The 27,454-nt window shown below is 43.4% G+C and overlaps 1 long non-coding RNA gene across 1 annotated transcript; it reads left to right on the forward strand.

Annotated features, from left to right (window-relative positions):
* Positions 1-5,418: 5,418 nt before the first annotated feature.
* On the forward strand, positions 5,419-27,084 carry LOC115086160. The gene is made up of 4 exons (XR_003855116.1): positions 5,419-5,540; positions 8,223-8,350; positions 10,110-10,183; positions 26,944-27,084. It is a non-coding gene; the product is annotated as an uncharacterized LOC115086160 (long non-coding RNA).
* The last annotated feature ends 370 nt before the right edge of the window (positions 27,085-27,454 follow it).

Raw genomic sequence — 27,454 nt, forward strand, 5'->3', positions numbered from 1 at the left:
AAGTTGCACCCTGCTTTGTTAAAGCGCCAGCACACCTTACTGTTACCGCTGTCCCCCCAATGGGAACTACCCGCACTGGCCTGTCTGCCGGATGCCTTCAACGGTTTGCGTGCCGCCCCTGACTCCATAACCTTGCTAGTCATCTGACGTAGCCACAGACCCACATCTTGTGCCGCCCATGACAAGTTCTTGTTATCCTCCATCCTATCCCTGAACTTCTCATCGTAATTCAGCCAACACCACCCTTGATACTCCTTGTATGCTTCCAAAATTGAGTCCGCATAACTCAGCATGGGGGCATATTGTGACGGGTCCTCCCTCCCAATTACGCTAACCATCCTCAGGAATGCCCTTGTCCAGTTAGTGATATTTCTAGCTACCTTCACCTCCTCCCCTTTCTGCTCCTCCTTCTTTCCTTTCTTTTTCCCTGCTGCTCCCTTTCTGCCCTCTAATATTGTGAATATATCTATGTATTCACGCTTGCAGATTTTGCTCCGTAATGCCTTCGGCACACTCTCCCACAGCTCGTCCATGTTTGGCAGAGCTGTTGCGGTCGCCCTGGCGGGAGAGGCCGCCGAGCCCCCTGACGCCTCGCTCTCCTCCGACTCCTCCCCTGAGGATCGCCCCGATGAGCCACTTTCGTGTCTCTTTCTTTTGGCCCTCTTGCCTTTTGTAAGTCCGGCCGATGCTGTCCTTCCTTCCCTGGTTCCGGTGACCTCGTCACACGCCTCGCGTGCTGCCTCTGCTTCGCTTAGTGCCGTCCCGGTCTGTTCGATGGCGTTAGCGGCCTCGGCTCGAGTTGTCTCTTGCACTGTGGTAACGCCTGCGTTACTCCCCGCCGCTGAGTCTTTCACCGTCTCTCCTCTCACTCCACCGGCTGATGTCTGCTTGCCCGCGCCGGTTACCGGTGCAGTGTTCCATGGCGGTGGGACCTGCCACCATGGTGGGTACATCTGTGCTTGCCATGCGTTGTAGCTGTAAGGGCCGCCTTCTTGTGTCCGCTGTGCCGGCGCTGTCGTCTCCGCTCCAACCGGCCCCATCGGAGGCCACGAGGGCCAGCCCCACGGGGGTGCACTGTATCGGCCAGCCCCTGGCTGCGTCTCGCTCACGCCTGCAGGCTCTCCGGGCATCGTGTTGCCTTCGGCTGCCGGTGCCGGTCCCTTTGCTGCTTGTCCAGTCTGTCTCTTGTTTCCTTTCTCCGCTTGGGTTTGTTCCCACTCCCTGGCCTTAACGGTGGCCGTCCTAAGGCGTTTTCCGCGATGCCCTCCCGCCACGACCTCGGGATCGGGTCTCGCCCCGGTCCCCGTCCGTGGTTCGGCCGCCTTCTGCTGTCGACTCCGACCCCTTGCCTGTCTGGGGGAAGGGCCTGCGTTTCTTCCCGCCATCCTTGCTTCGCCGCAAATCGAAACTCTCGCTTGCGAAGATTTCACTTGCAACAGCCTCACTCGCAACAGTCTCACTCGCCGCAGTCTCGCTTGCAAAATCCACACTTGCAAAGTTTCGCTTGCAAAAATCCTGCTTGCCCAAGTCTCACTCGGCTGCCCCGTTTCCTCCCAGCCTTAAAGTTCGCTCCGCTTGAAAGAGGCGCTCTCAGGCTTTTAATTCCTTGCTTTAAGAGTCTCTTTACACTTGAAAGTCTCTCGCGGCTTAAAAGGTCTCTTTTGGCTTTAAACATCTCTCTCGGCCTTTAAAGTCGCTTTCCGCTTTAAAAGACACCCCCAGCTTTAAAGTCTAACCACTCCCTGTTTCCATGCCACGGCAAAAGGTAAACAAGTACTTACAGTTCAGCTGCGGTGAGGTCCCCAGCTGCTGGACCCGCTGCCGTTGCATCTGAAAAGGGGGGGGGGGGGTCCTGAACTGCCCGGAGGTCCTCACATGCGCGGAGGCAGCTTTAATCCGGGCCTTGAACTGCAGCTTTAATCCAGGCCCTCTGCCTCTCTCTGGCCTGCCGCGTGGCTGCCGGGTGCTAGTGCTGGGAGCCGGAGCCCAGGCAGCCCGAAATCTCGCCGCTCTCTCCCTTTTTTTTTTTTGTAATTTATTCAATTTGCGCCTGTTGACTCCCCTCGAGCCGCTCAGACCGCCGTGCGCGGCCCGATCGTCGGGATGCTGCCCCTTCTAGCGCCGCCGCCGCTCTCCTGCAGGCCTCTCCACCGCCGCCTCCGTGCCGCTGTACTGCTGTGCCATGATCCGAAACGCGAGGGCTGGCCAGCCGAAAAGGCCTGGCACAGCGCTCGCCTGGTCTTTAAGGCCCGAGGTCTCGCGAGACCTCGGGCCGAGATTCGCGCATCGCCGCGCGCCGGCATGATGACGTCACCGCGTGCCTGCGCGGCGACGTCATCACGCCCCGATGCCTGCCCTGGCCCTCAGGACGCGTCTGACCCGCCGTGGCACTCCTCCCACCGCCGCCTGTACGCCGAGCCCCGGGATGCGCACGGTAAGCCGATCCCGGGGTGGGGGGAACAGGAGGGAGAGGTGGGGGGTCGACCGGCCGGCAAGCGCCATGTTAAGGGGTCCCTCCCCGCAGGCGCTTGTCGGTCCGTCATTCTGTTCTGACTTCTGAAACGGCTAAAGGCTGCTTTTTGCTGTCCCTTCAGAACCATAGAAGGTAATCAGGCATGGATGAGATAAAAACACAGGCTTTTTTTAACCACTGCAGCATTTCTGGGATTTCTTTCAACCAAGCATACAGAATGCAAGCATTTTTTCACTTATTTACATTTAGTTAGATGATTTTAAACCTAACTGTCCATCTTTTGAACTTTGCCATTTAGGTTTAAAATTATCCAGCCTCACGTTGCTAGAAAACTGTAGATCTTAAAAAGAATAGTCAGTTGAATGACTTATGGGGGGGTGGGTGGGAGAAAGATGCAAGGTGTGAACCTGTGGACTGATTTCTCTAACATCACTTAAGTATTTGAAAGAAAAGTATTGCTGGCCAAGCCCTCCACCAAAGCAGCCCCTCCTCCATGGTTAGATTTAAAATATTATAAGTGCTGCATCACTCAGTGAATTCCTCCCTTCCCTACCCCCTCCTGGGTCCCACACATTTAGAAGCAATTGCCTACTTCCTTCCCCCTCCCCGCAATCCCAGTTCTATCTGTTCCACCCACCTGTTACTTTTAAAATCCCTTCCGTCAGAATTGCAGTGTGGGTCGAGCAATCCCAGCCACTTGCAGCCATTGCTATGGCAGCCGCACCGTGTGAGTAAGCCACGGGTTGGTAGTTTATGCTTGCAGTCTGGCTGCCTCAGCAATGCTGTAAGCGGCTGAAATCATTCAACAGCTTCACAATCCCAGTAGAAGGGATTTTAAGGGTTACCAGTTGGGTGGGAGGTTCAGGGCTGAGGTTGGGGGGAGGAGGATGGGAGAGGAGAGAGTATTCTCTTCTAAACTTGCTGGACCAGGGAGGGGGAAAGTTGGATGGAAAAGTCATTGAGAGATGCAGCACTTGTAGCTTTTAAGATTTAGTCATGGAGAGGTTTGGAGTTGGGGGGAACTGGGGGGGGCTCAGCCAGCAGGGTTGTTCTTTTCATTATCCATTGGGTTAGAGGAATTGGAACAGAGGCCCACGCTTCACTTCTTCCCCCACTGGCCACTTAACAACTTATATTCTTTTTGAATATAGCTATGTGAAAGGGTGTACCCCCAGAATAACTTAAATGATCAGATGCAAAGATCTGCTCCAGTCTACTTAAGCCTCAGACAACAGGGAATCGTGGTCTCGGTGGAGCCTGCTGAGAAGGTGTGTATCTAGCTGGGCCAAGGATGAAATAGGAGCCCCCCCCCCCCCCCCCCACAAGGAACGAGAGAACCTAGAGAAGGCCCAGGGCAAGCAACTGCAAATGATCTAATACTTCTGTGTTTATAAACTGCAAAGGTATGCAGAGCTGTTTCCTTTTCATTGTATATAAATAAAAGTGCATAGAAAGCCAGCCAGAGCCTAGCCTGGCCAATCTGATGCCCACAGCGCCACAAGCCGGTGAAATCTGAGGTTGACTTTAGACCTGCTCCAGGCTACGGCAATAGATAGCCCAAAAAAAAATGTATTCAGCTAACTCCTGATATTGGAATTAGCCAGATAATTTACCCAGCTAATGCATCCCAATCCCAGAATGTTAATGCATCCCAATCCCAGAATGCTAACTTTTAGCCAGATAAGTTCCCCAATATTTATAAAGTATCCATTTAGCCAGATCATTTGTGAGTTATCCGGCTAAATGGACTGGAATATTGAACTCCATGCATTAAGCCTACACCCCTCACTACTACAGGGCATAACAGCTAATGACTTCATTAACATGGGATTTAAATGGAGAAGCCATAATCTGTGCATCCAATTTTATGCAGGTTTATACACATTTTCTGCAAGCAAACTTCCTAGCTGCATCAGTATTAAAGTTTGCGCACAAAAGCATGAACATACACATTCATGGGTAAAACTGTGTACAGGCCAGCACAACTTGTTGCTACATCAGGCTGAGAAATTTAGGATTTACGCAAAATTGTTCACATACTTCGGAATTTTCAAAATAGAGTCCAAAGTGAAGAGATGTTGCTAACAATATGAGAATTGAAGATTTGTTTTGGTTTGGTTTAAGATGTTTTGTATCCTTGTCCTCACAGTGATATTCTATCAACAGCTGTTTCTTATTCTGATATATTTATTCTGTTATTTCTTTTGGGTACATACAGAACAATAGATGTGTTACATTTTCCAGATCCCTTGTGTCTCGTTAGTAAGAATAATCTATTTCACAGAACTGACCTTATGACATATTTTGTGTTCATTATTTTCAAGCAGAACTATTCCAAAATAAGCCTTGAATCAGGAAACATGATGTTCATCTCAATATTTCCTCCTACATCTTATTGTCAACTGCAAATTAAGCCTCAGTTTTGCTTCTAGCCCATTAAAATGTAATTGCCAGATGACTGGCACAATGAGTGCTGATGGAGCATAAATATAAGGGGGCAGAGATGCCTGCCAGGCACAAAATGAAAGGTCATGATGCCTCGGATTCACATAGGCCACTGTCACACATTTAATTTTTCTCTTCATGATAGCAGCCTGGGATGAATGAACTGGACTCTCTCCTGGGCATTTGTAGACAGTGGAGGCAGGAAAAACTCCTTCTGCTACATGAAAAAAAGGAAAATATATGTTTTCAAACAAAGAAATGTTGTATTACCATAACATGTATCGGTTGTTATAAGCAGAGGTGTCGAGAGGGGAGGGGGTCCCCCAGCTTCCACTGCCACCGTTACAGCTATCCCTGGTCCTGTCCCAATCCCCTCACTCACCCTCCATGCTCTGAAAGAGGGGGAGGATCGCAGCCTTGAAAGTCTAAAGCCACTTTCTTCTCCTCGGCTGCTGGTGCCTGAATGATTTTGTCAGGTGCCAATAGCCAAGGAAGAAGAAGCGGTCTCCTCTTTCAGAGCACGGAAGGGATAGCAGCAGCATTACTGAGGGGTGGCATGGGAAAGAAATAATGTGCCCTCCTACCTGTCACCAATGAGGTTTTCCTCTCAGAGGGAGTGAAGGTGAGTGAGGGAGATAAGTGATGGGATTGTGAGAGGTGGGAATGGATTATGGGAATGGGTTTGAAAGAAGTGAGTGAGGGGATTGTGAGGAGGTGGGTGTGAAGGACATCAGTGAAGGGATTGTGAGAGTGATCACTTATTTTGTTTTTGTGGAGGGTCATTTTGCATGTGTGACTAAGGATAGCATGTAGTTTCTGTGTTGGGATCTGTAACAGTCTTGTTCATTTTATTTGCACAACAGCAAGTGTATTTGTGATGTAGAACCAGTGTAATATTTGCAGTGCTGCCTAATCATAGAAAGAGTTGTTACATGTGGAGTCTTGGTGTTTGGGGGGGGGGGATGGTCTGTGATCACAGCATATATGTTTACAGAACTAGATGTACAGGATTTATATTGTTTGTCTTGCAAATACAATGGTAAGAAAGAACCTCTCTCAACTCAGGGTACAGTATGTTGGATTTTATTTATTTATTTGTTTTTATATACCAAGGTTTGGAGCATTCCTTCACTCCGGTTTACAGATACAACAACTTATTACAAAGAAGTATAAGTTAGGGTAATAATTATAGCAAGGGAATTGGGTATATTAACTGCATACAGAAACACTTATACATAGCTAGAAAAATAGACAGGCAAATTTATACATTACAGGCAACTTTGTACATTGAGTACATCTCACTTCAGCGGTTTAATCCCAATCTCTGTAATTTGCCCCCAACACGCTTCTTAATACTTGCATTGTGCCAAACAGCCTCTTTCTGAAGCTTGTTAAGGTGTTCTATATACAGGCAACATATTGAGGTGAGCTTGGAAGATCTTTTTAATCAGGTGAGTGGTGCCCAAACAAATAGAACTGTTTCTGTATCTTTAGGCCACACTTTCTTGGTCTTTGATGACATCTCTTAGTACTTGAAGACCTTCTCTCTTTCCATACATAATACAACATAGGGATGTGCAGAGGGACGCCATACTTTGCATTCGTGATTCGGATTCGTCGGGGAGCAGATACGTTGCATTCGGCTGTATGGTGCCTTGATGCGTTAATACGGCGATTTCTATTCGTGTCCCAGCTAAAATTAAAATTAAATACAACCCTCCACCCTCCTGAGCCCCCCAAGACTAACCAAAACTCCCTGGTGGTCCAGCAGGGAGTCCGGGAGCCATCCCCTGCACTCTCACACCCTCAGTGCCGGTTTCATCATGGCGCCGATAGCCTTTGTCACAGGACCTACCGGTGCCATTGGTCAGCTCCTGTCACATGGCAGGAGCACAAGATTTCTATTAGTGATGCTGCTGTTGTCATTTTCTTCTTTACTTATCTGGTTTTCTAGCATCAAGCATTTAATTTGGCTGGGAATGAAAAAAATTATACTCTATGATTTATGCAAAGAATATATGTAAGATAGAATGATATGAATTGTACATATAAAGTAAAAACAATTCCAGTGTGAGCATAAGCGGAGCTTGAGGCAAGGTTGGCTGTGGAGCTTGGTTACACCTCCCCTCCCCCCAATCAGAAAGGCATTCTGCTGCCCCTGGTTTTAAGCAAGGTATCTGCATGTCCTGGAGGAGGAACTACTATAATAACCTGTTTGTAGGAAAATAATTCTCTCATTCATGGACTAAGAAAAAATACACAATCAGGGACTACATACCTCATGGTAAGGCATACATGGGGTACCTGCTGAACTGTCCATGTAACCTTATATTTGTGGGTAAGTCCACAATGAATTTAAAAGTCAGATAATTGAACATAAGTGTTATTAGGTCTTGTACTAAATCAGTCTTACTAACTGATCACTTCCAAGAAATGAGGCAAGGATTTGCATCAGATTCCAAGGTCTACTGCATATCCAAACCGAGAATATGGAAATTAGGAAAGATACCCTACTGTTCCATAGAAAAACTTTGTATGTTAATATTGCAAATTTTGTTTCTGATGGACTGAATAATAAATTGGATATGCCCTTTTTTTCCAGACTAACTTCAGTCCTGTTTTTAAACAGTTTCCTATGTTTCTGGACATATGCTGGATCCTTGAGTTTTCTAGATTATATTGATGGGATCCTACAGGGCTAAACACATTTTCTTTCATTTCCTCTGCCCTAGACAGGGTCTGTAAACACCTGTATGGGGTTTTCAAATGGAATTTTTAAGTTGGTTTGTTTATTAATGTATTCATTCATTCATCATTTTGATTTGTTAGGTTTTAAGAAATTCAGCTGCATGAGTGCTTAGCCATTGCTTGCAGTCTTGGCTTTACTTAGAATATGATGACAATGTTCTTTTGAATCTGATGACATTTTTGGATGCATTTCTAGCTGAAGGTTGAGCCTGCAATATTGGAATTCTATAAGAGTGTGCTTTGGAATGTGTAGAAGAAGCTTGATGTATGGATGTTTATATTTCTATCATGAGGATCCAATTGATCCATTCAACATAGGGAGGAATTTGGAAATGGAGAACTGTGCTTCAACAGAAAAACTTGAGTTTTGCCTGTTGTTTGTTGTGGAGACAGTTTTCAAATAGTGTGCCTCAGTAGAAAGTTCACCAGTGTTATATACTCATTGACCTTGTACATCATTGTTTTAAAGGGAAAGCAAGTGGGTATTTTTCCTTTTGGAAATTGCCTATAGCTACAAAGGACATGTGGAATTTATTTACACCTGCTTTTCCTGTAGGCAGACGTTTGCTAGAAAACAGCATGGATAGATAAGAAAATCCCATTTATGCAAGTTATTATTCAATCCCACCTTTAAATATGGCACGGAGGACATCTCCATTATGGATTTCCAGTCAAGTCATCCAGGTAAACTGTTTTGTTTTTTTACATAGGTTAATGGCTCACTTTGAAGCTTATTAACTCAACTTTAACACCTTAACACACATCAAACACCTATTTTAACTCCTAATGAATGTTAATGGCAATACATCCTTTGTGTATGCCCAAGAAGAGGCTGCGAGGAGCAAAGATTCATATCACCGTCTACTTCTTCAGAAATGGTGTCCAGGTGTGGGATTGGAAGGTGGCAGAAGCAAACCCATTCATTCTGCACCACTCAAGCTGAAGTGTGAAGGGCTCTGGGAGACCTGACTCTTCTTTGCCCAGTATACTGCAGTGCAAAGGAGAGGGTCAGGTCAGCCAACACTTAATAATTCTGGCATAAGCTGGGGATGTGTGAGTGAGGATGGCCCCAGTTTCCCACACCTGTACACCATGTTGGATAAGGTAGGGAGATCAGGAGGGGAGGGTGGAATCCCAGAGCTCAGAGTTCCTTCTTGACTTCACTTATGGGCCCTGGGGCTCGGTGGAGAACCATATTGGGGCATAATGCCCTTCAGCTGTAGAAATCCTCGAGGGGAAGATAGACATCACAAAATGGAGCCTCTTCTAGACCAGGCATTGGAGGGGGGGGGGGGGGGGGGGGGGGGAGGCACAGTGAGCATTTTGGTCATGGGGGAGATTGGTTGTACATTGCTGCTGATGGTGAAATTCTTGCTTTATCACCATCAGTAACATACTTGCATTACCAGCCAAGGTAAAACTGCATTTAATATGCTTTTACCAGAGCCTTTCGGCATGTATATATTATTTTTTCTATATACTAATCCGAGGTGAATGTTGGTATTCTGCATTAAAATGAATTTTCTTATGCTATTTTTGCAAATTGTGAAAGTTGTTTTGGAATCTCAGTATTTTTCTGACCACATGTACTTTTCTTTCTTTCTTTCTTTCTTTTTCTCTCTCTTTTTTTTTTTTTATTAGGTGCTTCTTAGTTTTGGAAGAGAGGAACTTCTTTCCCTTTCCTTTACTTGTCCACTAATATACATATATTTATTTTATTAAACTTATAACTTGTTTGATCAAAGACAGAGCTCCATAATTGGAAGAATTGAAAATATGAGATAAAGCATAAACCCTTCAACTTCTCCAGTGGTTAATATCTGGCCAACTGTATAAATTAAATGGTATAGAAATTGATTTTATGCTGTTCTTATTGATGCCATTCTCATGTTTTTCCCAGCCTGAAAATGTAAATTCTGCATTATTAATTAATATGTCTTACAGAAATCAATATATTCTGATGTTCAAAGATATATTTTTGCACCATTTTTAAACGTTATTACATATGTACAGAAAACAATTATGGCCAGAAGGGTCCTACTCCCATACAAAAATATTCCACAAAGGTAAAATTGGGCCACCTACTTCCTAGGAATATGCATTCATTTGAAATATGTGTAAAATGCAACAAATGAGCTCATTTTCAGTTTGGTTTGTTGTTTCTGAAACAAATGAACTATACCCTCAAAAATTCCCCCAAATGTTTGGTTTATTCTTTTTCAGATCTATTATAGTCTAGGCGACAAGAAAAACTAAACTTTTATTCTTTGCAAGTCAGACAGAGTGGAGCTAGGATGGAAAGGGACAAAGAAGGAAGTAAAAGAAAAGCACTTTTTCAGCTAACCTACCCCAGCATTTCCTGATTTGTTCGTCTGAAATTCAAAGCAAAATATAACTTTGAGCAATCACCATTTTGTTTAGTCATTTGTCTGTTGGATTTCAGGTAAAGAGATTCTGATTCTGAAGCTCTTTCTCAGAATGAAAGGAAACGTTTAGAAAAACAATGGAGGAAAAAAGGTAGGCTGTTAGCTCTTGTTGTCATTGTAAGAAAGTAAACACTGTTATCTTCTGTTGATTGTTAAAATATTGCCAACAAAATATAAGGGATATAACTAGTATACAATCAAAGCAAGAAAAATAACTAGCTATGTGAATCAAAATAGGCTGCAAGAAAACAGTGATTTAATGTATTATTAAAACAAGAATGTTAATGTAGAGATAAGACCTCAGTATTGGCAAGAGATCTGAATTAACAGAAACTTCTAGTGGCCAATTGGTCCAATCATCGGTCTTATAATCTCTAATTGTGATTTTGTGAATTTTAATAAAAATCTTTTAATAATTAACTATAGTAACGTACTTATATATTTATTTATTTATTTTTACTTTTTAATAAAATTGGAACAATTGTCTATTGGAACTAGTTCGACAACACTGTGACTTATGTTCAATTTTAATGTTCTGAATTTGTTTGATGTCATACTTGATTCATATTATATTTCTCCATATTATTTCTCCATAAATCAAGAGGGAAAAGGGCAGAAATGTATGCTTTGCTCTCTATTTGCTTTTTCTGTGGGGTGTTCTTAGTCCCACTAGCTTCACTTGCTGCCTCCTGCGGCTTTTCACTGGTAGATAGCATGTTAGTTGCTAGACTCCTCAAATCCTTCTGGGTTACTAGATCTGAAGTTATAGAACAGCCTGTGTCTTTTAGTCTTTCAAATATGTCACCTATCCTGTTGATATACTGTTCCTTCTCTGCTACTCACCATTAAGCTATTTTCCTCTGACTTTATTTTTTGAGCACCTTTATCCTTGTGTGAATAGAGTTCTTTACAAATATCAGATATAATCCTCTGACTCAGAAGGTACATTTTGTGGCAAAAGGAATCCTAGCTCATCTCAATATATATTGCCAAATTGATTTTATCTGTGTTTGACCCTGGAAAATTGAAGTTTAATTTTTTTTATATGTATGAAACAAGTACGATATAATATGAACTTCTGAATAACATAAAACATGGGTTAATTTCTCTTAGTTAAATTGTTGAAATTTGCATATGTAAAGGGACCTCAAACTTTCCCTATACTAATGGAGTTATCCTTAACTGTTTACTGTAATGACCACAGTGACCTCAACAGACCTGGTGAGCCAGTAGTTTAGGATCATTGGTCTCAACAGACCCTGTCCCTGATAGTGAAGCCAGTGAGTAAGGGAGTGTTTTAGGAGTTTTGATATTCCCCAGTAGGAGGTGCCATATGTTTGAGGACACTACTGTGCCCAAGTTGGAAACAAATTCCTTAAATAGAGTCAACAGTGCCTCATCTTGCAGAGAGTGGTCAAGGATTTTTTTTTTTTTTGCCTCTTAAGTGGAAAGGCCCAGAATTCTGGAGGAATCAGTCTGTAGCCTCTTCACGGAGGAGTACAAGTGGAGCATGGTCCCCCCACAGGGTAAGTTCAAGCAAGTTCTTGGCCTTGCACCCAATGGAGGAGTGTAAGAAGCTGAAGATTTCCTGCTTTGAGAAGTGGCTGGGGAGTCGGGTCAGGAGCAAATGTATTCTGACTTTCCTTGTCCTGGGAAGGTGGCTGTGTTATGCTTCCCAGCTGCACTGATGCCACGACCAGGCCTGCTCACCTGGTGCGCCCGTCTACAAGCTCTCCCAATCCCAGCACGGCTCACCCGTGGCATCCACGAGCATTCTCAGGCCCATCGGGGCCTTCTACGTCACAGTGCTTCTCGCGCCGGGGCTCGGCATCCTCCTCTGCGTCGGCCCCGCCCCCTAGCACTTGCGCATGGAGCTCTTCCTTCTTTAAGGGGCCAAGTGTGGGAAACTCACGGGCAGCGCCCGATTCTGATGTCACTTGAGCCCTGTATATATATATATATATATAGCAGGGCTCAGCCACTAGCAAAGTGCCTTGGCAATCAGGTTGTATACTCTGGTGTCTCTAGTTTGCCTGTTCCAGCATCTCCTATTCCTTCGTCTCACCATTCCTGGTAGTACCCTTCAGACTGATCTCACGGTACTGACCTTTGCTTGCTCCTGACCTCGTCTGACTGCTGCCTGGATCTGACCACTGCCTGTTCACCGACCACATCTGACCGCTTCCTGGAACCAACCTCTGCCTGTCCACCGACCACATCTGACCGCTGCCTGGAACTTGATCTCTGCCTGACCTGACTACTCCTGGATTGACTACAGGTACTGACCCTGCTTCAGCTGACCATTCTGGACTGATACTCTGGCCTTGATCCTCACTATCCACTTGGATACTTTATTCTGGCCTCCTGCGACCTCTGGACATTTTTGCTTGGACATCGATTGCACACCCTTGTTTGTGGTGGGTAGTCCCCTGCACTTCCTCTCTAGGAGACCCTGTGAGGCCCACCTAAGACCAGGTGGCCCGGGTAACCAAGGGCTCAACCTGAGGGAACCCCGGGTTGCTATTGGTGAAGCTCCAGCTAGCCTCCGTCTCCTCCTGTACTCCGCCTCCTGGTGGCAGGCGCTCTCTGGGTCTGACCAGAGGGCCGTACTAATCCTGTACCAGGCCAAGGGTCCACCTCCAGCGCAACAGGCTGGGCAAAAGAAGGGGGTTCCCAGATTTTCAAGAATGGAAGAAGAGTCTTAGGTTTTTCGAGGGTTCTATGACAGAGTTCCAGAAAAGTCTGAAGTGTCTGAAGGTTCAAGGGATTGCTTCAGAGACAGAGTGATGTGAAAAGATTTTCCTTTGAGGAGTTCAAAGAAAAACTGTCTGCCAGAGGAAAGTCCCACTGAGTTGCTGACTGAAAAGGAATGCTCATCTGAATGCAGAAAGGAGAGAAATGCAAGAGAGGAGAGCTGCATTCTGACACAGACATCTGGGAGGGTTAAGAGAGAAGGGTCCACTCCCAAAAGAGAATTTGCCTGCCAGAAGGCGCAGCCTTCTGCTACTGAGAGAGACTGAAATTTGTATTTTTATTTTCATTTTTTTGCTTTTGGACTTTGCTTTACCTGCCTTCAGTGCCTGCAAGGAACTTTTTATTTTTGAAAAATATTTTTGGTGCAATGTGGCATTTTTGTGCCTGGAGTGGTCTGATGAGCAGATGAGCCCCAGTTATGAAAATTCCGAAAGGCCTGGAAAAGTTAAATCTTTTCCCCTCCTTGGTATGGGAACTCTGGGAGCTCAGGGGCCTACTTTTGTCTGTGAGTCTCTGGGCCCAGGACCAGATTGGGAGAGACTTTACATATAATTGAATATACTTTTCCACAGCATCTTTAATATAAAATCCGAGTTTTACCATTTAGGATTAAATTGGCCATGCATGTATCATAAAACATGCAGAAGGATTTCAAGGTGAAATCCACATTTCTACTTTACCTTCCCCCATATTGCCCATTTTTGCTACAGTGAAAAATATGTCCACTAAACATCTTGCCACTGAGGGAAAGGCAATTTTCATCTTCGGAAATGTATGCAGGTAATTGTTTAGCGACACGATTCCCGGGTACGCACATGGACGCGGCTATTTTATAACATGCACGTTATAAAATACAATTACCGCATGCATATGTGTGCCAGATTTTAAAATCCACGCGCACATTTGTGGGCAGGATTGGACTGGTGCACACAGAGGGGTGAATTTTAAAAAGCAAGGTACGGTGATACGAGTAGCCCTTCCCCAGTTCCCTCCAAGTCCGCTCCAATTAAGGAATGGACTGGAAGGGAACTTCCCTATACCCCTACCTAACCTTCCTACCTTTTCCCTTCTCCTCCCTGACCCCTCCCTCCTACCTCACTATTAGATTTTTTTTATTATTTACCTTACTGCTCCTTTAGAGCAGAAGTAGACTCCGCACACCGGCCGTCTGCCGGTGCGTGCTTCCCCGGGACAGCATGAAATGGCGCTGTCTCAGCCTGCCCAAACTTTGCCCTCTGGCCCACCTGGTTCTTTAGGCCCGGCACTTCTGTATGTATCAGGGGTTACAAGCATGGCTGGGCCCTTTAAAAAATGCGCTCGGCACGCACAAGGCCCGGCCACACAAGTAACCCTCGGTATTTGCGCATACGGGCTTCTTAAAATTCGGCCACATGTATATAAACTTCCATAAACTGCATAAGGGCAAAGTCCAGGGAACACCTACTTTAAAAGTGACTAAATAAATATAGCCATGTAATGAAACTACACGGATAGTAAACATTTATAACCTATTCATTAAAATCATCCATTGTTTTTGCGTACTTGCTAGGTACTTATGGCCTGGATTGGCCACTGTTGGAGATAGGATGCTAGGCTTGATGGAGCCTTGGTCTGACCCAGTATGGCATGTTCTCATGTTCTTATGTTCTTTTATTGAGCTGCTCTGCCTGGTGATAATTTTAAATCCTGGGATCTAGACACCTAACTCTATGGTTATGCACCTAGATTCCTTTGACAATTGTGCAGATTCTCTACAATAGACTTTATAATCACTTTATGGATGTGTAGAACAGCTCCTCTAATATCAGAAACATCTGGAATTGGAAGGAGGAAGCTATCTCAGCATAGTCAAACTATCTCAGCAAAATCAAGCATCAAATTGCTCATCTCACCTCCACGAGAGAAAGGGCCTTTACCATAGCAGGCCCTTCACTCTGGAGCACTCTCCCCACCTTTCTCCGCCTTGAACCCTGCCTGGCCACCTTCAAAAAAGGCATAAAAACGTGGCTTTTCAGAAAGGCCTATCCGGAAACCAATCAAACCTAGTCACTCCTACCCTAGTTCCTCACTTACAGCCCCCAGCCTTAATCCCTCACACCCTGCCTGCCCTTCTAAGGCACCTCCTCATCGCCTTTCCTTTGCCCGCCCTCGTTCTGCTATTTTACAAAATTGCTCATTGTATCCGATGTAATTAATCTATTGCTAGTTGTAACTGCTGTAAATAGTCCCTTCTGTAAATAAGTTCCTCCTATTTCTTATTTTTGACGGTTGTTCCTTACTCTCTTTCACGCTACCTATCTTTCTCTCTCTTCTCCTGTCTCCCTTACCCCCCTCCTTTTTTTTCTGGTCTGCTCCCATCCCCTGCCCCCTGTTCATTGTAATTTCCTCCTTTAATTGAGTTACTTGTAAACCGGCGTGATGTGCCATACGAACGTCGGTATATTAAAAGTTGTTAAATAAATAAATAAATAAATAAATAAATAAAAATAAATCCTTCTTTTTATCATAACCTGTGGTAATAAGTTATAAGGCAAGTCTCCTTGATCAGAATGCTGCCACATCTATGAACCCATGAAACAGCCTAGAAATGGGAGGGCTAAGGAATAGGGAAATAGTTATCTTCTCTGTGAAAGTAGCTCAAATGAACAGCTGGCACCATTTTGGAACAGCCACTGAAAGCACAGGAGCAGGTGGGAATCACTCATGGCCCCAGAAGACCATTCCTTAGATGAGAGAAGTTTTTTTGGGGGGTTTACTGGGAATAGGGGATTAACAACTAATGATTTTCTTTTGTGAGTTAAGGGGCAGGCTGGAAATGAGACTAGGCTACTAAAGGGATATTAGTTTAACATTAACAGAGAGGAGCCAAGATGGTGGTTTGATCAGCTGCATATGTTGTGTCTCTCCATTGCCGGTCAAATATTTTTTTCCTTGATCTCAGGGTGCTAAGAGGAAGGTTAAGGTGCAGGCATATCCTTCTGAATCCTCTCTACCTTTTATGATGCAGTAGAAGATAGATAGTAGGGATATGCAGGGTCTAAAATTTGTTTCAGTTTCTTAATTTATTTTGTAAGGTCACAGTCATTCATTAAGCTCATTTGAAACAAAAAAAAAACATATTTTTCTGTTTCATTTGTTTTTTTGAACTCAGTGGGAAATAGCTGGGTCTGAGGCTGGGTTCCATTGCCAAAACTCAGGCCTGGGTCTAGGAGTTGGCCTAACACCAGGGCCTAACCTGAGGCCAGTTTCAGTCGCTGATGCCCAGGCTTAGGCCTAGGACTGATTTTGGGGAATGGCTGAGGCTGGGTTCCATCACCAAAGCCTGAGAATGGTCCTAGGACTAGGGTCCCATAAACTGACGCACAAGTGTAGGCCCAAGGTTTAGAATCATGTTCAATATTGGGGTCCAGCCAATGCCAGGTCTCATTACCAAGGCCCAGGCTTGTGCCTTGGCCTAGGCCAATACCGGGGCCCTGTCTCCGAGACCCAACCATAGGCTTGCTTCAATCCTGGGGCCAGCTGAGGCCGGATCCCATCACCAAGGATCAGCCAAACCTAGGCCTAGGCCTGATACAGTTGAATGGCCCAAAGCCAGTTCTAGGTAGCCAAGGCCCAAGCCCAAGCCCAAGGCTCAAGTCCAGGTATGATGCTTGGGCCTTGCTGAGGGCAGATTCTCCTGAAATCCAGACCAGGGTCTAGGTCTATGGACAATGCAAAGCCAGCCCGAGGTTATATTCTGGTCACTGAGGCCCAGGTCTATCCTGAGACCTCAGACCAGGTCCAACACTGGAGCCCAACTGACACAGGGCCCCATAGCCAAGAACCATGCCTAGGCTTGAGACCAGATCACATTGCCAAGATCTAGATCCAGTCATTAGGTGTAGGCCCAGGCCAAATACCATGGCTTGGCCAAGACTGGGTCCCATCAACAGCAGCTGTGTCTAACCCCGATGTCTAGTTTCTTCTTTCAACAGAAATTGATGTCCTCTCCCCAGAGGACCTGCTGCAGATGATGCTATCCTTTCTGGAGGAAGATGCCACAGTGAAGTTACTCTGTTGTTCATCCAGGCTGAGGACATAATTTTGAGAAAATTGAAGAACAAAGGAGACACTAGAACTCTTGCTCCTGGGTGTCTGAGTAGGCCTCCAGCCTGGCACCATCGACAAGACCTAGCTCCACATTGGGCCTAGGCCTAAGCCTAGGCTCGAACCCCAGTGACTGGGCCTGGGCTTAGAAATAAGCCTAATTTCCATTGATAAGATCTTCCCTTGGCTGGGCCCTGGCTTCAGACTCTGGCCTTGCCTTTGCCTTGGCCATGGTGACCATGTTTCTGCCTCGGGCAGGGCTCTAGTCTCAGGCTCAGATCTAGGCCTGGTACTCGGTAACTGGGATCCAGCCTTGGCTGTGCCCATCATCTGACTTAGGGCTAAGCATCTGCCAACTATTTATTTTTAACTCATCAATATGAAAATATGAAAATATCCAAAAGTTTTTAGATATTTTCATCTGAGGCTGTTTCAATTCATATCATTCGTACAAACTGAAAGTGGCCTCATTCATTTCATTTTGACCTGTCATTCAAAATTAATGCACTTCTCTAGTAACAGGTTGTACAGAAGGTAAGATCCAAATAACTATGGATAGTTTGGACTTAACAGCTATGTTGGTGAGATTGCTGCAGGAAGAACATACTAGCGCAAGGCTGCTGGTCTCATTTTCCTTTGAGCAGGATATAAATGTAGCAATGTGCTTTTATTTTTGTAATGCATGCACATTGTATATGGGATAGAGGATCTGGATTTTTTCCAGATTTAGCTAGAACAATGTAAACACAAAACAAGCTTTTTCTTATTTGCCAGAAGACAATCTCATTGGGCTAAGTTTTTCCAAAAATATTTTTGCAAAAGTATTGTTACATGTTAATTATTTTTTTTTGCTCCTAAACAGCTTATATTTTTCTTGAGACAAAAAGGATCACTAATTCATTTGGTAAATCACCCTTATTTTTTAGATTCATCACAAATGAAAAAACACATTTCTTTTGTTTGTTTCATTAGTTTTATCATTTTCCATTGAAGTGAACGAGGGAAACTGGTTTTCATCATTCCTCTCAAACCATATCTTACAAGTGAAAGTCGACTTTCATGAGTCTTCTTGGAAATGTACTACATCTGGTGTTCCTCAAGGTCCGCCTTATCATTGGTACTCTTCAATATATACTTAACCCCCCTCTGTCATATTCTAGCAAGTCTCAATGTCCATTATAGATTAAATGCTGACAATATACAGTTTTTCTTTCTGATTAATTCAACCTGGTCTGAAATTGAAATTTTTTATCTCATGTAATATTAACAATACAAAATTGTTATCAAATAATAAACTGGCACGCAATCTTCAAAAAACAGAAATAATTCATTTGTCAAGATTCCCATCTGACTCGACTCTATCCGAAGCATTAATAAATAACCAATCAATAAACTTTCCAAAGTAGTCTGTAATCTGGCAATTCAAATTGATCAATCATTAAACATGCAAGCTCACATAAAAAAAAACTTAACTCAAATTTCACACCACAAATTACAATTACTCCGACATGTAAAACCATTTTTAGAACCCAAGGACTTTATGACCATTTTACAAACGGTTCTGTTCTCAGGAATGGATTATTGTAATTTACTGCTTATTGGTGTTCTCAAATAAATAATTCGACCATTACAAATTATCCAAAACACAGCTGCCCGTTTACTAACAAATATATATAGCTGAGAACACATCACACCCATTCTTAAACAATTACATTGCCTACCTATTTCATATAGGATCCAATATAAACTTAGTCTAATCATTCATTTTTTAATATTCAATCTACCTACTCCCTGGACAAATGCCCCTATGAAACTTTATTCTCCATCCAGATCTTTACGTTCAGCAAACCAATATCTCCTCGATATTCCATCTCCTAAACTGATCCACCTCGACGAAACACATGAGAGAGTACTCTCTGCTGCTGGCCCTATGTTTTGTAACACATTGCCAAAGGATTTAAGAACCTATGAAAACTCCAAAACTTTTATAAAGGTGTTAAAAACACATTTATTTAGAATTGTTTTTAATTTCTTTTATCTATGTTATTGTTATTCATGAATTTTATGAATGTCTCCTTGTAATCTGCTCTGAATGTAAAAAGGGCAGAATAGAAATTCTTTAAAAATAAATAAATAAATAATGCATTGTCTTCCTCCTGAGCAGATGGCACCATTTTGATGTATGACCATGCATTACAATGGCCATACCAAAAAATTCCACCTCTCCTCTGGAGTAGGAGCCACAGTGGCATCACTGCAGCATGTCCAGGTAAACGGCATCCTTTTTATTCACCAGAAAAAAGAAAACTTTGGAAGGCCTGATCCTCAGTCTCCAGGCTGGGGCCTAGGATTGAACATCAGTGATTGGACCCGGCCAATCCCAGGTCCATTTCTCAGTGTTGGGACTTGTCCTCAGGCAGGGCCCAAATGTTGGATCTTGGCCTAGGCCAGGGTCTAGGCCTGGTCCTTGGACAAGGCCCTGTTATTAGAACTAGGGCTATGCCGGGCCTTGGTGACAGGACGGCCTTGGGCTGGGCTCTTGTATCGGGCCTGGGTCTAGGTACAGAACTCAGTGATATGACCCAGCCACAGTATTGGGCCTGGATTCTAGTGAAGGGATCTAGTCTTGGCCTAGGCACTGGCATCAGACCTAGGTCTCAACAATGGGACCAGGCTAGGGTCTGGTTTTGTCAGAGGCCTTTTTTTTTTTTTTTTTTTTAATTACACATCCAAAAATACAAAAAAAATGTTTATTTTCATGTATTACTCATTTGTGGCCTCATTTGTTATGTTTTTCTCAATTATTTAAAATGACCTCACATTCCTAACATTCATTTTGTGATCTAATGTGGATGTAAGTCATATTAATATTTTCAATTTTTTCTATGTGTCATATGGATTTTATAAATGGTGCTATATTGACTAGAAAACTGTTTCTTTTTAAAAGATTAACTTACTTTTTTAATATTTTGAAATCTTAATAAATATAAAGTTAAATAAATTAATGGACCATGAGGATCTTGGGGATTAGAGTGGGGAGGTACGAGACTACCAGGCATTTTATGCTACACTTGTATGGGGCAGGGTTATACCTCAAATAGGGCATAAAGTTCCATTAAATCCTTACTACAAGCTGCATAATTTGCTGCTTCCCTGGCCAGGTTTGCATGTGGCCACAGCTGGGAATGTGTGACGCTACTAGCTGTGGCAAAGCATATTAAAGACCTCATACAATTTTGATATGAATGGTATTCGCCAGAAAGCTTATTAATGTTCATAGCAAAATTGCAAGTAAACAGCTGTTAACCAAGAGATAATACTTCTAGTGCATTGGTCTCTTTATTTCATTTAGTTTTCCTTAGTTCTAGTAATTTTAGAATGGGTAAATAATGCAATTACTTTGTTCGACATCACTCATGATTTTACAACTTATATCATATCCCTCTCAGTTGTCCCTTCTCTGAGCTGAATAGGTCTAACCAAGAAATTATTTTGTTATAAGAAAATAATTCAGTACACTTTTTCATTTTTGTTCCCCTTCTTTGTCCCTTTTATAATTCTTCTTTATCTTTTTCTAGATGGTGCAATTAGAATTGTGCATAATAATCATTGTGTTGATTACTCCATGGATTTATACAGAGGCATTTTGATAATCATACTTGTATTTTCTATTCCTTTCTTAATAATTCCTAACATTTTATTTGCTTTTATAAATGCTGCTGAAACCTGAGCTGAAATTTTCAATGTACTGTCCACAATGACTCCAAGGTCCTTTTCCTAAGTGGTAGCACCCAATGTGTAACAGAAAATATTATAAATATATATTTAAATAAATATATGTAATTAAGATTTATTTTCATGTGCATTATACTTGTTCATATTAAATTTCATGTTATTTGGTTGCCTAATTCCCCAGTCTTGCAAGGATCTCCTAAAATTCCCCAGTCTATTTGCATTTTAAATACTTTGAATAATTTAATGTCATAAGCAAATTTGACAACCTTACTTATTGCTTCTTTTTCCAGATGATTAATGAATATGTTAAATACCATTGCTCCCAATACAAATCCCTGGGACACTGCTGTTTACCATTGTCCACTGGGAAAATGTATCACCTAATCCTATTCTTTGGGAACTAAGCATTAAATGTTAGCATGCAGGCTAGTTCCTTTTTTATTTCAAGAAAAACAGTGTAATATACAATAAAACCTTAGTAGGTATGTAAAAAAGGGTCAAAAGATAAATTAGCATTTACATATTAACAGCACCTGTGCTGATCTAATCCTGGGCACAGAGGCTCACAGCCAAGGACTGGCCCCATAACCTCCCAGGGTTCCCATACAAAGGAAATAAATCTCTCTTTCAAGATACTTATGGGCTGATGCAATACAGTGCGCTCAGCCAAGTGCACTATATAACCCGCAGTTGGACGCGGGTTGTATAAGGGCTAACTAATCTGCTTATGCAATAAGGGGATTAGCACCTCTACAATATGTGTCCAACGCAGAGTGAAACTAATAGCGCTCATCACATGCAAATGCATGTAAATGAGACTATTAGCTATTCACTCCCAATGCAAAAAAGTGTGCGGGGCAGGCGTTAATTGCTGAGCACTCCTAAAACTAGTACAGAAAAGCAGAAAAAATTGCTTTTCTGTGCAACCTCCTACTTAATATCATTGCGATATTAAGTAGGAGGAAAAATATTTCATTAACCAATTTAAAAAAAAAAAAAGTAAAAAAAAACCCACTGGCAGTTGGGTGCAGGAAACAGATGCTCAATTGACAAGCATCTGTTTCCTGAACCCCTGGCTGTGCTCCATTTAGGAAAACCGACGCTGAGAAATTCGGTGATGGTTTTCCTAACCAGCGGACGGCCGACGCTCTCAGGCTCCCGTTATCAAGAAGGCAATAGGGGTGCACAAGCGACCCTAGCGCCTCCTTGATAATATGACCCCTAATTTAAATATTCCATGGTGCCCACAGGAGGGGCACCTGGGGGCGCATTAGGAAAGCGGGCGCAGACTGCTCAGTGCTTGCTTTCTGCACACAAATATTGCATCGGCCTCTTAGGGTTTTTCCTCACAGAGGGTCTTCTGCTCATCGGCTCAGTCAAAAGCACAGAAATCACCACATGGATACAGAGGAAGTTGGTCAAAAAGTAAAGCTTCTTTATTGACTCTGATGGCAAGTAAAACAAAGTCCAAAAATAAATTCCAGTCACTTTCAGCAACAATACACTGTCCTTGCAAACAAATCAGCTCTTGGGACAGGAACTTTCCAACCTTTGGGCCCTCCCTAATACCTGCTGTGATGTGAAGGCAGTTCTCTTTTATCCTCTTAGCAGCTTCCTAATTCTGGGGAGCTTTAGGCTGACTCAACTTCAACCTGAATTACTTAGAACTTCTTCATCTGTTGGGTAGCTTCCTTTCTCAAAACTCCCCTCTGAAGACAAAATCTTTGGTCAGTAAACACTTCTCCAAAACTTCTCCCAAGTTAGATATAGAATTTCATGCTCCACTTTCTGACGACTTTTTTATTTCAGAACTGTCACTAGCAGGGCAGGATCTGTTGAGATCACTGATCCTGCACTACCGGTACACCATGTGATAATGAACCTTGGACACGCAAACTGCTGAAAATATCCTTGGTGCAAACTTTGTATCTAGCCAAGAAACCAGCTGTGAAGCAGGTATTCAGGAAATATCCACTGATGAACCTCATTACCAACAGTAAGAATATTCACATACATCTGTAGTCAGAAGACATCATCAGTATCACACCAATCCTGTGTGATATCCAATTAAGATCAACTTTGGATCCAATGGAACTGAATATGCAATGAAGTTCTGAGTAGAAATAAAAGACTCTGAACTACAGACTGAAGAACTTTTCCCATGTAACCTTTTTCCAGGAGATCTTTTCTCAAAGAATTCTTAACCAAAGAACTTCTAATTGTTGCAGTTCACCACACCTATGCACTAGCAAGCTTAAGACTATGTTCCTTGTTCAGAGTAGCCTGCTCCATTAACCCTGAAGTAGCTGCCTTGTCATACTTGCCAACTTTACCTCTGCTGGAAATCTGTCCAACCACATCAAGATTTACCCTGTTCCTGCCAACTCACTTCACAAATACATCTGTGAGACTTCTGGATTCTATTTTCCTTGAGATAAGCTGTCATCTGTCTGCTGGTATGTTGCTGGATTCCCCCATGCCATTCTGTTAGACAGGTCCGGAATTCTGTAGGAGTGTGACGTATAACAGCTAAGGGTGAGAGAAAACTGGCTTAATTAATCTTTCAGCTGGGTTAATTAGTATGGCATTGCATATTTGTCAAGTACAGGTTGATTTGGAGATAATTCATGAGTTTATGGTTATTTTCCATAACAGTGCTTTGTTCTGTAAAGCTTAGAAACTTAGAACAAAAACTATATTTACTGTATTTGGATTTCTAAAAAAAACAAAAAAAATCTTGTAAATTATTTTGCTTCTAAAATAAAATTGATTGAATACCTCATGGTAAGGTTTGTCTTTTTGCGGATGACACAAAGATCTGCAACGGAGTGGACACGCGGGAAGGAGTGGAGAGAATGAGACGGGATTTAAGGAAGCTGGAAGAGTGGTCGAAGATATGGCAGCTGAGATTCAATGCCAAGAAGTGCAGAGTCATGCATATGGGGAGTGGAAATCCGAATGAACTGTATTCGATGGGGGGAGAAAGGCTGATGTGCACGGAGCAGGAGAGAGATCTTGGGGTGATGGTGTCTAATGATCTGAAGTCGGCGAAACAATGTGACAAGGCGATAGCTAAAGCCAGAAGAATGCTGGGCTGCATAGAGAGAGGAATATCGAGTAGAGATGCGAATCAGAACCAGAATCGGTTCGGATTCCGGTTCCGATTCACATGTGGGTTTTTTTGCATCGGGCCCGATCGCGGTTTTGTTTATCGGCTGCGCCCGAGCTGATAAACAAAAAACCCACCCCGACCCTCTAAAACTAAACCCTTTGCTTCCCCCACTCTCCCGACCCCCTCAAAAACATTTTACAGGTACCTGGTGGTCCAGTGGGGGTCCCGGGAGTGATCTCTTGCTCCCGGGCCGTCCTCCCGCTCCCGGGCCGTCGGCTGCCACTAGTCAAAATGGCGCCGATGGCCCTTTGCCCTTACCATGTGACAGGGTATCCGTGCCATTGGCCAGCCCCTGTCACATGGTAGGAGCACTGGATGGCCCGTGCCATTTTTAAAGATGGCGCCGGCCATCCATTATGGACCACCAGGTACCTGTAAAATGTTTTTGGGGGGGTCGGGAGGGTGGGGGAAGCAAAGGGTTTAGTTTTAGAGGGTCGGGGTGGGTTTAGGGGTTATTTTTGTGTGCCATTTTTCCCGCCCTCCCCCAAAACGATAAGAGAACCCCCACGATCAATATCGTGGGGTTTTCCTATCGTTTTGGGGGAGCCCCCAATTTCTGACGATTTTGAAAATATCATCCGATATTTTCAATCGTCCGAAGCCTGATTCACATCCCTAATATTGAGTAAGAAAAGGGAAGTGATTATCCCCTTATACAGGTCCTTAATGAGGCCTCACCTGGAGTACTGTGTTCAGTTCTGGAGACCGTATCTCCAAAGAGACAGAGACAAGATGGAGGCAGTCCAGAGAAGGGTGACCAAAAAGGTGGAGGGTCTTCATCAAATGACTTATGAGGAGAGATTGAAGAATCTAAATATGTACACCCTGGAGGAAAGGAGGAGCAGAGGTGATATGATACAGACTTTCAGATACTTGAAAGGTTTTAATGATCCAAAGACAATGACAAACCTTTTCTGTCAGAAAAAAATCAACAGAACCAGAGGTCACAATTTGAAGTTCCAGGGAGGAAGACTCAGAACCAATATCAGGAAGTATTTATTCACGGAGAGAGTGGTGGATGCCTGGAATGCCCTTCCAGAGGATGTGATAAAGACAAGAACTGTGAAGGACTTCAAAGGGGTGTGGGATAAACACTGTGGATCCATAAAGTCTAGAGGACGTGAATGAAGAGTGGGTGGCTTGCGGGAATGACGGCTACTACCTGGAGAAAATACCCTTATTCAATAAACATACACACGGTTAATGCGACTCCAACATTGCTCTAAGCTTCAATTGCAAGAGGAAATGTGGAAAAAAGGATTTGCATTCACAAAAAAGCGGAGAGTAGCTTGCTTGTTATGGAGGTTACTACCCCAAACCAAATAAGCCTGATACTTCACTTTCAATGCATATCCAGCATAGCTCTCTGCTTCAGTGGCATGAGAGAAAGACCGATACTTCAAGCATATCCAGCATAGCTCTCTGCTTCAACGGCAGGGAAGGAAGACCGATACTTCACGCATATCCAGCATAGCTCTCTGCTTCAATGGCAGGGGAGGAAGACCGATACTTCACGCATATCCAGCATAGCTCTCTGCTTCAACGGCAGGGGAGGAAGACCGATACTTCACGCATATCCAGCATAGCTCTCTGCTTCAACGGCAGGGGAGGAAGACCGATACTTCACGCATATCCAGCATAGCTCTCTGCTTCAATGGCAGGGGAGGAAGACCGATACTTCACGCATATCCAGATAGCTCTCTGCTTCAACGGCAGGGGAGGAAGACCGATACTTCACGCATATCCAGCATAGCTCTCTGCTTCAACGGCAGGGGAGGAAGACCGATACCACGCATATCCAGCATAGCTCTCTGCTTCAACGGCAGGGGAGGAAGACCGATACTTCACGCATATCCAGCATAGCTCTCTGCTTCAACGGCAGGAGGAATGAAGAAAAGTGGATCTATATACAGACAACAATCAACAAGGACTGAATTACATAGTCTGGGTAAACAAATAAGCATGGGTGTAGCTTGCTTATTGTGGCGGTTACTACCCCTAACTAATTAAACTAAATATTTCATTTAGATGCAGTTCCAACACTGCTCTCTGCATTAATGGTGGGGGTGGAAGGGAAATAGAACCAAAAGGTTACTAAGAGCCAAGAGAAACAGATAAGTATGAGAAGAAAAAAAGTGTGAAGCTTGCTGGGCAGACGGGATGGGCCGTTTGGTCTTCTTCTGCCGTCATTTCTATGTTTCTATGTAACTATTGAATTCATATTACAGGTTATCAGTTAATTCAAATAATCATCTATAGTCATAATTTCCCTGCAGCTCAGATCACTCTCAGTCTACCCATGCTAGTAAGGGGCAAATTTGGGGTTCTTTTACTTATGTAAATGAAGCACATCATGCTCATTTCATATGCAAATGAGGCTTTATTGTCTGTAAGGAAAGTAACATGCTATGATCTTATTGTATGCTGCTTTCTGAGCTTCTGTTAATGCTCAAAATATGAAACCTGTCTCTGACCAGGAGTTAACTTGCTTCTAGGCATTCTAATGAAAGGACTTAATAAAGGAGAAGTACAGGACTGAAAAATAAAGGGCATTTATAGATGGGGAACCTATACAGCTTTTATCCACAGACCCTTGAACAGAATAGATCTTAACATACTTCTCTCTGCCAAACAAAAAGTGAACCAATACACAATCTGGGGTAATTCATGCATAGTCCCACATGGATTTACAACACAAATATGTCTTCTCTGACTGAAAAAAAAACCTATCACACAGCGTATTCAAGTATCGGTCAACATCTTACAAGGTAGAAGGTACAGGGAGGTAAATATTGAGCCATTGTACGGCTCAGCTAGTTAGCCAAATAAACTCATCCAGCTAACTTAGCCCATAAATTTATTTATTTAAACATTTTCTTAAACACCCTTTCAAGGTTCAGATCAGGGTACAATAAAATCTTACATAGCATATCAGAGACAAAGTAGGAGAGAAAAATATACAAATATAAATCTACAAGTCTTAAAAGGCCAAGAGTACTGTATTAAATATATTAGCCAGCTGAATTGTATGCCTTCTGAAATAGGTAAGTCTTAAGAAGTTTCCTGAAGTACTTCAAAATTTGTGATTGTTCTTACCTTCCTAGGGAAGGAATTCCACAGCAATGATCCAGCCATTTCCTAGTTTCTTCATGGTGAACCAATTTTGATGCAGAAACATCCAATAAACCTTGATTTGAGGATCTCAATGACCGACCAGGAGTTTAAAGTTTTAAAGATGCTGTAATCCATAGAGATGTGAATCGTGTGATCGATTGTCTTAATGATCGATCTTGACTGGGGGGGGGAGGGAATCGGATCGTCGCGGTTTTGTTTTTTTTTTAAATCGTGTAAATCGTAAATCTGGGGAGGGCGGGAAAACCGGCACACTAAAACAACCCTAAAACCCACCCCGACCCTATAAAATAAATCTTCCACCCTCCCGAACACCCCCAAAATGTCTTAAATTACCTGGGGTCCAGTGGGGGGTCCCGGTGTGATCTTCCACTCTCGAGCCACGGGTCATATGACAGGGCAAAGGTAGCGCCGGCGCCATTTTGGTTCCTGTCCCCCGATGTCACGAGCGCAGGAGATCGCTCCCGGACCCCCGCTGGTCCC

This window comes from Rhinatrema bivittatum, chromosome 2 (genome assembly GCF_901001135.1).
Source record: "Rhinatrema bivittatum chromosome 2, aRhiBiv1.1, whole genome shotgun sequence".
NCBI lineage: Eukaryota > Metazoa > Chordata > Amphibia > Gymnophiona > Rhinatrematidae > Rhinatrema > Rhinatrema bivittatum.